This window comes from Piliocolobus tephrosceles, chromosome 3 (assembly GCF_002776525.5).
Source record: "Piliocolobus tephrosceles isolate RC106 chromosome 3, ASM277652v3, whole genome shotgun sequence".
In the NCBI taxonomy this organism is placed as follows: domain Eukaryota; kingdom Metazoa; phylum Chordata; class Mammalia; order Primates; family Cercopithecidae; genus Piliocolobus; species Piliocolobus tephrosceles.
In genome coordinates, this window is record NC_045436.1 from 154,559,430 (window position 1) to 154,572,384 (window position 12,955).

Below are 12,955 nucleotides of genomic sequence, written 5' to 3' on the forward strand. Positions count from 1 at the left end.
TGTTATATAATTAACAAATGTATACGATGCTACAAAACATAACAACATAACACATTTATTCTGTCTACTACCTTAATCACTCTTTACTTTCCATGGCAAAGAATGATTAACGTAGCAGATAGAATGAGTATTGCTAAATCAGCTGCCCTTAAAATTGATTGTCTGTGCAGGCTTGATGTAATGACAATGCTCATTTAAAGTGGAAAAAAGCGGCTGAGTAGGACATCATAGTGATACAATATGAAAACATCTCAACCCTCTTTAAAGCTTTGAAGATGGAGAAAGGGAGCAAAGAGCCAAAGAATGTGGGTTGTCTCTAGAAGCTGAAAAGTGCAAGAAACTCTGTTCTCTGGAGCCTCCAGGAAAGAATGCAGTCCTGCCTACACCTTTATTTCAGCCCTGTGAGACATTCGACCCCCAGACCTGTAAAATAATCAATACGTGTTTCCTTAAGTCACTATGTTTGTGGTGATTTATTATAGTTTCAATAGGAAATTAATACAAAAAGGAAATCTGCAATTGGGTTTGGTTTCACAAGAATGCAAGCCACTAAGAATGCACAGAAATCCAGGAAGAGAATGAGATTGTCCAGAGAATAGAAGTGGGGTAATTAAGCCAATGTAATATACATCTCAAAAGATGGGTTAACCATAACTTAATCTTAACATCTAGATTTAGCTACAAAAGAAGACTGCTTCCACTCACTGCTATTGTATCTGTTGCTATTGTTACAGTTGATGCCCTGCTTGACTTTCAACACTCATATTTGCATTTTACTCAATTCTGGGTTTGAGTTCATGATCCTGTATTTATGTTACTCTCTAAAATGAGTCTCCAAGTTGTAATTTCTCTGTGGCCATGTATTTCAAGGAGACCACAGCCCAGAAGCATCTTCTAAAGCTGCAGTCCTCAGACTGTGGTGTTCTAAAAACAGATATTCAGAGGCTATCCTGGGAGTAAAAAAAGCCGTTATCTTCACAAATAATCTTCAGGCAGTATCAGTTTTACCCCCAGGTCTAAGGGGAAACAGTTTTATTTTCTTTATTTTTATAATACAAATAGGTGAACACAACTGCAGAAACCTACTTTCCTTGTTTAGTTAATTGTATCCTTCTTTTCCTCATGCATATCCTGATACTTACATGCAGTCAGGTACTGAAAGATTGAGTACTGTTATGCTGCCAAAGAATTGCATAACAGTGTTATTAGTACTATAGTCTTGATTCAGCCAGAATGAATTATGCTATTTCACTGGTTGTTGGAGCTAATTCCCGTTCCTACACTTCACCTCAATGAAATGATCTTGAAAACAGGAGCCCAACACAACTGGAATTTTTTACTTCATCATTTGTGAACCAGTGTTGTTTTGTTTCATAACAACACACATGCATGCCCACGTTCATGCACACATACATACATGCATACACACACGTCCACAAATCAATTCAAAACACTTTGACAATTAACTTTATCAAACTTCCTGTGAACAATTGAATATTCAGTATTTCACATAAATATTTGAAAATATATTTGTGTAATTTTTTGTGCTTTTTAAAAGTAGAGTATTCTTAAAATTATATTTTCAACTGAGATCATAGGTGAAAATTAAAAAGAGAAACTTTGAGAAAATGGGAGTGTAAAATAAACTTATTCAAATAAATTAAGGAAATTCAATGCCATTTTAAGTCACTGAGGATTCTAAAAGGCATGTCGTCATTCAAATGAAGGAAACAAACTTTACAGTGTGTCTCTGTGTTCCACCTCAAATATAGTTAGTAAATTTGTTGAAGCAGTAGTTTTTCTAAAGAGCATAATTTAGGTTTTTATTAATCATATGTACTTTATTACCAAGGAAATGCAAGTCAGTTTAAACCAACAGAAGTGACATTTTGCAACTTCTGAGCCTAGTTGCCAGGAGATCTTGCAGCTTGATATGGTTTAGCTGTGTCCCCACCCAAATCTCAAATTGTAATCCCAATTGTAATCCAAATTGTAATCTCCATGTGTTGAGGGAAGGACCTAGTAGAAAGTGATTGGATAATGGGAACAGTTTCCCCAATGCTGTTCTTATGATAGTGAGGGAGTTCTCATGAGATTTAGTTGTTCAGTAAGTAACTGGTGCTTCCCTCTTTCTTTCTCTCTCTCCTGCCACCTTGTGAAGAAGGTGCCTGCTTCCCCTTTGCCCTCCACCATGATTGTAAGTTTCCTGAGGCCTCCCTAGTTATGTGGAACTATGAGTCAATTAAATCTCTTCTGTTTATAAATTACCCAGTCTCAGGTAGTATCTTTAGGGCAGAATGAGAACAGACTAATGCACAGCTTTTATTCTACCTTTTTTGGAAACTTGTGCTGAGATCACCATAGATAGAAGCCCTGTTATAGGTGGGAATTAAACAAAGAGAACACTTGGAGACAGGGTGGGGAACATCACACACCGGGGCCTGTCTTGGAGTGGGGAGAGGGGAGAGGGATAACATTAGGAGGAATACCTAATGTAAATGACCAGATAATGGGTGCAGCACACCAACATGGCACGTGTACACATATGTAACAAACCTGCACGTTGTGCACATGTACCCTAGAACTTAAAGTATAATAAAAATAATAACGAAAAAGAAGACCTAACATGCTTAATGAAGAATAAGAAAGTGCATGAAGGAGAAGCAAGTTGACCTGGGTAGGGCCTTCCACAACAACCGACTGCCAGCCAACACCAGTTTCAAGACATATGAGTGAGACCATCTTAGATTACTGAATCCTTGTAAAGCTGTCAAATTTATAGTTGCAAAAATTACCCTTGGCAAAAAAAGAAATAAAGGAAAAAAAAAAAGAGAAGCATTGCTTAGGTGAGCCAAATCCAAGCTGACCCATAGAACCCTGACCAAAAACAGTTAGTCTTTTTGTGTGTTGTTTTTGGAGATAAAGTCTCGCTCTGTCGCCCAGGCTGGAGTGCAGTTGTGCGATCTCGGCTCACTCCAACCTCTGCCTACGGGGCCCAGGTGATTCTTCTGCCTCAGCCTCCTAAGTAGCTGAGTCCACAGGTGCATGTGGACATGCCTGGCTAATTTTGTGTATTTTTTTAGTAGAGACAGGGTTTCACCAAAAAAACAGTTACAGTTTCAAGATTGCGTGTCTTAGGTTTTCTTTTTTAAAACAGCAATAGGTAACTGATACAATATATTCATTACCTAGTGTGTATTCAAAACCCAGATATCCTTTTATAAGACATCAAAAATATTATTAGAACACACTGAAATAAATCAACTGACATCTTTAACATTTGGCTTTAAAATATCCTTAGTGAGATGTACATGTTCATTAGAAAAAAAAATATGCATTTTCCAATTTACTACAAATAGTCCTGCGAGTTTTTTTCATGACTCCATAATGTAGGTCACCAGTTTTCCAGCTTTCATTAGAAGTTTTCTCACTAGTGTTCAAGTGCTCACTGACAATTTGTTTTCCCTGTCTACAACCTTGCCATTTTTCCAGCCTATTCCCATTATCTCCCTTGAAGCCATGACCTTTGTTTGGAAATTTTGTTATGGTAATATCCTATATCTAATTATTAATTTCTGCATACGTTATCTACTGATACTTAACTTAGTGATGCAAACTTAGTAAGTTAAAACAAACTATTTGATTTGCTCACTATGCTGTCAGTAATTTTGGCCACATTTAGCTGGACAGTTCTTCAGCTAGTGTCGCTTGTGTTCCCACATGCAGTGGCTGTCATCAGACACTGGACTGGGGCTGGATGGGTGTACAAGTCTGTTCTCATGCTGCTGATAAAGACCTACCTAAGACTGTGTAATTTACAAAGAAAAAGAGGTTTAATGGATTCACAGTTCCACGTGGTTGTGGAGGCCTCACAATCATGGCAGAAAGTGAAAGGCACATCTTATATGGTGGCAGGCAAGGGAGAATATGAGAGCCAAGTGAAAGAGGAAACCTCTTATAAAACCATCGGATCTCGTGAGACTTATTCACTACCACAAGAACAGTATGGGGGAAACTGCCCCCATAATTCTCCACTGGGTCCCTCCCACAACATGTGGGAATTATGGGAGCTATAATTCAATCTCAGTAATAATGAGATTTGGGTGAGGACACAACCAAACCCTATCAATGGGCTATAATATCATCACTCATATAACTGGCAGTCAGTGCTGGTTATAGGTCAGTTGCCTTCTGCTGAAAAAGTCTGAGTGTGTTCCAAAAGGCGTTCATGCTTCAATAGAGTAGACCAGATTTTTTTTTTTCATAATACTCTCAAGGCTGCATTCAAGAAGAATAAAAGCAGAAGCTGAGTGCAACATAAGCCCATGCTTATTCTGCCGAAATCTACTGATGGAAACTCATCTTGAGACCAGCCTATATTTAAAGGGTGGTATGATGGTTTGAATAATGGCTTCTCAAGATATATGTCTATGTCTTAAAAGCCAGACACTGAATATTACCTTATTTGGAAAAAAGATCTTTGCACATGTAATTAACTTTTGTGATGATACCATCCTGGATATCCCCAGGCAGGCCCTGAACCCAATAACAAGTGTTCTTATACAATAAAAGGTAGAGGAGGAGACACAGAGAAGAGGAAATCCCCATTTCAAGACAAAAGAAGAGATAAGAGTGATGCAAACACAAGGAATGCTGATAGCCACCAGAGACTGAAAGAGGCGAATAAAGATTTCCTTCTGGAGCCTTCAGAGGAAGTACAGCCCTGGTGACACCTTGATTTCAGACTTTTGGTCTCCATAACTGTGAGATAATAAATTTTTTGTTGTTTTAAGTCACCAAATTTATGACAACTTCTTACTGTGGCCACCGAATATAGCCTCCACTTTCTTATGTGAGGTGTAAGTAGCAAAGTCACCTTGTAAAGGAGTAGACATAAGGAGTGAGAAGAATTATTGCAGATATATTTGAAAACAATCTACCGTATGTATGAATCCCCAGCTCTTGCAGTAACATTTCCAAGTCATTTTCGTTAAAAATGGAAACTTGAATGAGAATGAAAATTGTATTCAATTAAAACAAGAGATGTCTTGCATAGAAACAATATAATTACAAGTTCAATTCAACATGCAATTTTTTAATGCTCAAATTCTCTTATCAGTTTCATGCTTTTCTAAAAAAAAGTATTAATAGGATAAACTTTGGTAACATTTTGTTTTTATAGATTAAACTGTTTTACATAAAAAAGCAGCGTGGCTGAGAAAGATGACCTTAATTTTAAAAATTGATGATGCATTTAAATGACTACAAAAGATACACTTGAGCTATTGATTGAAAGACAGTTCATTACCTCAAAGTAGCTATTTATATTTTTGTTTATATTTATAATGATAATCTCTATAGAACAGTTAATTTGCAAATCAAGTATGGAAAAATTGATGTTGCAGGTATTTTAACAAGTTGTGTGATTTTTTTTTTTTTTTTTTTTGACAAGGACAATTAACCATTAAACTAGTAATAAGTGCTGGAGCCATGCACAGATGAAGCCAAATCTATGGGGAACCAAAGAATGTGAGTGGCATTCTCAAAACAAGTTCATTGTAAGCCCATATTATTACCATCATTAATCATCAATGAAGTATCAAAGATATTGTTTCTTAATTGTCTTAGAGTGGTCAATGAAATGATAAAATTCAAAATTTTGTGCAAAGAAAATCCAGTGGTTTTAATATTCATGTTTAAAACATAATTATAATAAAGTAGAGTGAATGTACATCATCATGCCCTGTCAATGCACAGAAGGTTCTTACAGTTTTTGAACCCAGAGCTAAGTTCTTGTTACATATTTTTCTTTGCTTTTTTCTTATAAAGGAATTAAAAAAAATTAAGAGACTGCAAAGGACTTTAAGGCTTAATTAATTTGCCTTAATGAGCAATGCCTTCCAAGTTGGGTAACTTTGTGGATGTGGCTCCAAGGCTTAACACTCCTAAACAACTTCAAGGCACAACCATAAACGTTTTTATGACATATGGCACCAAACTAAAGAACAACAAAGTATAAAAACTGGATGAAGAGAAATGTGATATAGGAATTGTGATTTGAATGTGACTTTTAATTCATTAATTTGTGGGTTTAGTTACAGATTCAAATGGAAGGTAAAGAATACTACTACTGATTATTTTTCTTCAATTAAAAAATGAACATTTTGGTGATTAGTGCCTTAAGGCCATCAAAAAGTCTAACCAGTGAATTAAAGACCCTCTCAGTCTACTATATAGTGAAAAATTTGCATTTGTTCTTCCCACCCCTACTCTCCCCCAAAGAAAATTTCCACTAATATTTTATTGTTTTATTTATTTGTCAGTTTTTTAGGCAACACACCTTAGTAACTGCCTGATCATATTGATTGTATAAAAATGTTACTTGTAATTATGTATTAATGGAAGGCTAAGTTTTCAAAATATTATGAAAACATAACAATGAAAAGAACTTGCTAGAATGATGTTACCTAATATAATCATAGCCCTTTTTTAGTTGACACATTAAGTGTAACAGCCCATCTTTAATTTACTATAAAGTAGAAAACACTCTATCATTTGTTGATAACTTAAACATTGCACTGTATATTGAAACAGACTTCATCTGTTTTTCATGAAAAATTTCAAACATAGCCATCCAGCTTTTAAAATATGCATACATGTTATGTTCCAGAGTTTTAATGTTTCAGTTCATTAACTTCTAGACTACTTAGGTTTCAAAAGTTGGAGACAAACTATTCTGAGACATGTTTGTCAACACAGCTATATAATGTTTTTGTCAGATACTGTTTGGGGGCAGACTTCTGGCCTCATATGTTCTATGAACAACTAACAATCTACTCTGAGATTGTTTAGGACATTCTATTTACATTAGCCCCATAAACTGGGGGAAGGGGTGGTTAGTGGTCATGATTCCAGAAGAAACTATATCATTTCTGAAAACAACAGATCTCTTTTTTTAACTTTCTTTCACTTTCAAAGTTTATCTTTCATTTTTCTTTAACTTTCAAAGTTAGTCTTGGTGACTTAATGCAGTGTATGTTTGTGTGTGTGTGTATATATATATATATGTCATAGATATATGAGACATAGGGTTAAAAACTCCTCCTTGAAACAAATCAAAGGTTGACATATTCACAGTTTTTTAATATCCACTTCTTTCTTTTAACTCTTCCTCCCCCTACCACACACATACTCATCCGGTTGGTAATATCTGCAGATCAAAATCTGCAGGTAAAACTGATGATTGTCTTAGTTCATTTTCTGCTGCTTTAGCAGAATATCACAGACTAGGTAATTTGTAAAGAAAAGAGATTTATTTGGTTCATGGCTCTGGGTGCTGGGAAGTGCATGATAGAGGGGCTGTATCTGGTGACTGGTGAGGGCCTTGTTGCTGTGTCATAACATGGCAGAAGGCATCACATGGTTAGTGAAGGTGAGGAAAAGAAGAAGAGAAGGCCAAACTCCCCCATCCCTTTTATCAGGACCCCACTCCCATGATAACTAACCCATTCCTGTGATAATGGCATTACCCCATTCATGAGGGCAGAACCTCTATACCTAATCATATACTGAAGGCCTCATTGCAATGTAATGGTGCATTGGCAATTAAATTTGAACACAAGTTTTGAAGGGGATGTTCAAACCATAATAATGGTGTTATGGGAAGTTCACTGTTGTTATCATGAAATCCAATCTTCCTCCGGATTTCATGTAAGAAATACAACTCAACTTTTCCAATTACTGCTCAGATATTTTTACTTTCTTTAAAACTCCTTGGATTTGAAGCTTAGCTTTTATCAGTTGACTTAATGGCCTCATTAAACTTTCATTAACTTCCAGAAGGACACTTTCATATTCTTTATGCAGTTTATGACTTTACCTAGATTATAAATATTGTTAGTTGTGCATGCCTTCAAAAGGCTTATGTTAAGATAAAGGCTAACTCTGTCCTTCAATTACTATTAAATTCTCCATAGGTAAGTTGGAAGGATTTTATCTGCTGCATTTTGGATAAATAAGACAACTATATGCACCTTATATCAGTTTATTCTTTTGCATTTTCCATTAAGTATTTCCAGAAATGTTGAAATTTTATTAATATAAAGAAGCAAGACTCAGTTGGAAATGTCAAAACTATTTTTATTGAAGTGATAATCAATTCCTGTTGGCATTGCTAAAAACTTCCAAAAGGTTTGTTTATCAATTCAACAAATACTAGGTTAAGATTATGTGACTTTCCAAAAAGCACGTTATTCTTAAGAACACTACCTAATCAGAGAGGTGCAGATCCCAGCTGCTGTCTTCTACAAGTACACCAAAAAGAACAGAGAAACTGCTATTTATAGTCAAATTTCAATTTATTAGAGCTGTTATTTTGTCAACATGTTACTTCAGTGGTTTGTTTGACATTCCTCTAGATGGACTCTCTCTGGTCCTGTCAGTTTTTTCAGTCTTTTGAAGAGCCCATCAGTAAAAAATATAAAAATCATAGTTGTCTAATGAGGTCTTGCCATATGCACGCAGACACATCCACGATACACATGGCATTTTAGATCTGCAGATAAAATAAATGTGATTACTTGTTTATTATTGTTTTCCATGGCTTCTAAAATAATTATTCCAGTAATTAGGGTTTATCTTCTTTTAGATAATTGACTTTTATACAATGAAAGATCCCTTAATTTTTATAAATATCTAAAATGCCATATATTTGCTGTTTTTATTTAGTGTTTTGACATGACACAAGCACCAATTTCCTTGCAATGCATACTTTTCTAAAAATAAATCATATTAGTAAAACTCAAAGGAACTTTGGAGTTTTGGCATGACGTATATGTTACATAAGCTTTCAATATGTCCTTGATAAATGTAAAGGCTTATTAAATAAACTTCTGTAAGACAAAAGAGTCAGAAGGTTCATTTTGTTTATACAAGCTTAATTCAAAGCTCCCACAGACAGTATTTAAGTTTGTTCATTCACTCAACAAATATTTATTTTGTGCCTACTACATGTCAAACACTTTTCTAGGAATAAGAGATACACAGTAAAACAAGCCCAGATCCCTGTTGTAATGGATTTTACACGCTTGGGTGTTGGAAGAGGGGAATATTTGTTAGAAAAATTAGACATGTGAATATAAAATAGGGCATGTTAAGGGAGATAGACGTACCTGAGTGAGTGTTGCTAATTGATATAAGATGTCAGGGAATTGAGGTCCTCTCTGATAAGGTGACATTTCAGTAGCGATCTGAAGGAAGTAAGAGAATGAGCCCTACAGATAATCCTGTCAAAGTGTGTTCCAAGCAGAGGTGGTACAGTAACTCAAAAGGCAAGAAATAGGATCTTGCTTGTCATTATCAAGGGGTAATAAGAGGACGATGTGCCAGGAGTTGTTTTGTTCCAATTGCCAATGTTTGAATTTAATGATAATACTTTCAATTTAAGAATATTTTAAGATTGACCAAATATTTGAGTATATTATTGTGTTGATTCCCACTACATGCCTGAGATATCATTGGGAATTATCATCCTGCCATTATTACAGAAGAAATTGAAGTTCAAAGATTTTAAAGGGCCTTGTCTCAAATCCCATAGGTGGTAAATAGACATGCTGAAACTGCAACCTAAGTTTCCTGAGTCCTGGAACATTTTTCTTCCCATTATTATTATTATTATTTTCTTCTTCCCATTATTATTATTATTTTACATTTTTCATCACAGTTAGAGGAGACTCGGTCTTTTCTAAAATTTTCTAAACTTTTCAAACATTTTCACTTTCTAAAATATATGTTTTTCAAAGGAAAAATTCAACCCCAAATGTGAGAATCCGGAAACAAAACCCAAGACAATCTCTCTTTTTAAAAGTGCCTGCCGAGAAGCAACCAGAGTGACCAGCTGTTGAAATCTTCACATTTTGGCAAAAAAGAAATCAAGGTCAAGAGATACATATTTACAAAGCTTATAAGACATTTGACTTTAAAAATTGTTTCTCTCCTAAGGAATAGAATATTCATTATCCTTAGATAAAAAGTATTAACCGTCATTCAATAGTTGATTGATGTGAGACTTTAAAATTATTTGAGTCAAAAAATTCAGGACACATCAGACATCCTCTGAACAGAGAATATGCCATCGTCCCACCATTCCTTTATTCCTTTCATATTATCTACCTAAAATACATTTTCTATTTTTTCTTTTTTTTTTGGGATGGAGTTTTGCTCTTGTTGCCCAGGCTGGAGTACAATAGCACAATCTCGGCTCACCGCAACCTCTGCCTCCTGTGTTCAAGCAATTCTCCTGCCTCAGCCTCCCGAGTAGCTGGGATTATAGGCATGCATCACCACACCGCCTAATTTTGTATTTTTAGTAGAGACAGGGTTTTTCCATGTTAGTCAGGCTGGTCTCGAACTCCCGGCCTCTGGTGATCCACCTGCCTCAGCCTCCCAAAGTGCTGGGAATACAGGTGTGAACCAACTCCCTCGGCCCCTAAAATACATTTTCATTCTCACCACCTCTGAAAGTTGTTTTTATTGTTTGAGGTATCATTCATGAACCACTATGCCAATCACTGCCTGACTCCTTCATATCAGTCTCATATAGCTCAGAACACCATCAATGCTTAGGTTGATTTCTCAATTTGCATCTAAAATACACTCTTTTTTATTGTCAGTTATGTTTAAACTGTCAGTAATATCTGTCCTATCATCCCTAAACAAAAGAAATGATAAACTTTTATGGGCTCTTTGTATTTCCAGTCCCTTTATTTTACACACACACATAAACATATATACATATACATACAAACACATATGCATGTATATATAATAAATTCTATGATAATCACTTATAATAATGGATGGTGTTGATGACGATGAAAAAAGAGATGACTTAAATCAAAATGACTGATTATACAAAACTTATGGTTCATATGGACTCTTTACCTTCCAGAATCTTATTATGTTATTCGAGTGCCCATTTCCAACCAAATGCTTACGAATGTTCCTTTGCAGATACAGGGCTGTGGGGGAAGAAATTTAAAATTATAGTGCCTTTACACAAATTTAAATACTGCATAGTATTCCACAGCAGGGAATGCTATGGTGAGCATATTGAGTCATTCTCCTAGAGAAGAAATATAAATTTTTTGATGTTTTTTTTATAGTAGTCATCAGAATTTTCTTCCTTGAAACTCTCTGGAAAAAAAAGAAACCCTTATTAGTTAGCTAAGCATTAACAGTTCCTTTACTACTTGGATCCTTAGTCTTCCTAATTATGTCTCAAGGGCTTAATAATCTGGCAGACAAAGGGAAATCAGTTTTGTGCTTATTTCAAAAATTCTTTAAGGCACATGAACTTTATATTACTTTATACATTTAAGGCAAACCAATTGTTAAACCAAGGTTTTTCTTCGAGAATGGAAATAAATTCTATAACTTTAACCAAGTTTTTTTTTTAACCAAGAAAAAGACAATTTCTGATAGCATACACAAGAGTGAAAATGGTAATTCAAAATATAAATAAGTTCAAAGCAATGTGAAAAAAATCAGCAACCATACAATCATTCTTTTCTGATGATGAGTGAACCACAAATAAGAAGTTGCCTTTTATTGAAGATTATCCTTTTCATTTAAGTAACTCAGTACATGGGAATTGACTAGAAACTCAGGTATTTCGGTAAGCAAAAAAAAAAAAAAAAAAAAAAAATTAGTTTTACGTGTGGATGCAGAAGGCACATATCCAAGAAGAAAAACTAAGTTTAATAAGGTTCCGGGCCGGTCGCAGTGACTCACGCCTGTAATCCCAGCACTTTGGGAGGCCGAGGCGGGTGGATCATGAGGTCAGGAGATCGAGACTATCCTGGCTAACACAGTGAAACCCTGTCTCTACTAAAAATACAAAAATTAGCTGGGCGTGGTGGCGGGTGCCTGTAGTCCCAGCTACTCAGGAGGCTGAGGCAGGAGAATGGCATGAACCCGGGAGGCGGAGCTTGCAGTCAGCCGAGATGGCGCCACTGCACTCCAGCCTGGGGGACAGAGCGAGACTCCATCTCAAAAAATAAATAAATAAATAAATAAATAAATAAATAAATAAATAAATAAAGTTCCAAGGTTCATTACAGAAAGGGTATCAAGAAATAGCTCTGAATCTGTTTTGTGAGATAATGTTTTACAACTTAGAATATTGAGTCAGAGAGAAATCTTGGACTGTTGTTATCTCCTGCTGCAATCGTATTTCTGAGCTAGAAAGCATCATGCATAAAGCACTAAATAAAGAAAAAGAACTGATAAAACAAAGCATCCAGTTAGCTTGGTATTTCCAAAGACAGTTGAAACCATAGTGACAGAAGTTCTCTTAGAAGCCTAGAATGCTGGAGGGATTTAGACAGATCAAAACTTAGCAGGATCACCTTAATCAAGAATTGCTCATTTCTAATGGAAATTGTGGCTCCAGATAGCAGTTTAGTAACAGGATCCTTCAACCAATCAAATATATGAAATATAAATAATTCAATGCAATTTTAAATAGTGGTCAAAAAATATTTTGGAGGAAAAACCAACACCCTGGAGAAACTATAGAGCAAATAGCTTGTTTTTGTTCCCAAAGTATGACGAACAACCTAAAATATTAGAAGACTTCTTGAATCGCAAGAGCATTTCACATATGCTGTTCCCAGTGTATAAATTGTGCTAAATGAACAACACTATTTGATGCACAAAAGAAATCCTTTGGGGTAAAAGGTAACCATTAGCTATGTCAGGCAATCCTGTGACAGTGCCACAATACACCCATCTGATATAGCTTAATATCATTGACATTGTTTTATAAATAACAAGCCTGTGTTGTGCTGAATAAAAACAAAAATAGAATGGACATTGATTGAATGCTTACTAGGCCATACACTATGCATTGCACACAGATTTCCTCATTTAAGTATTACAACCACCATGTGAGGAG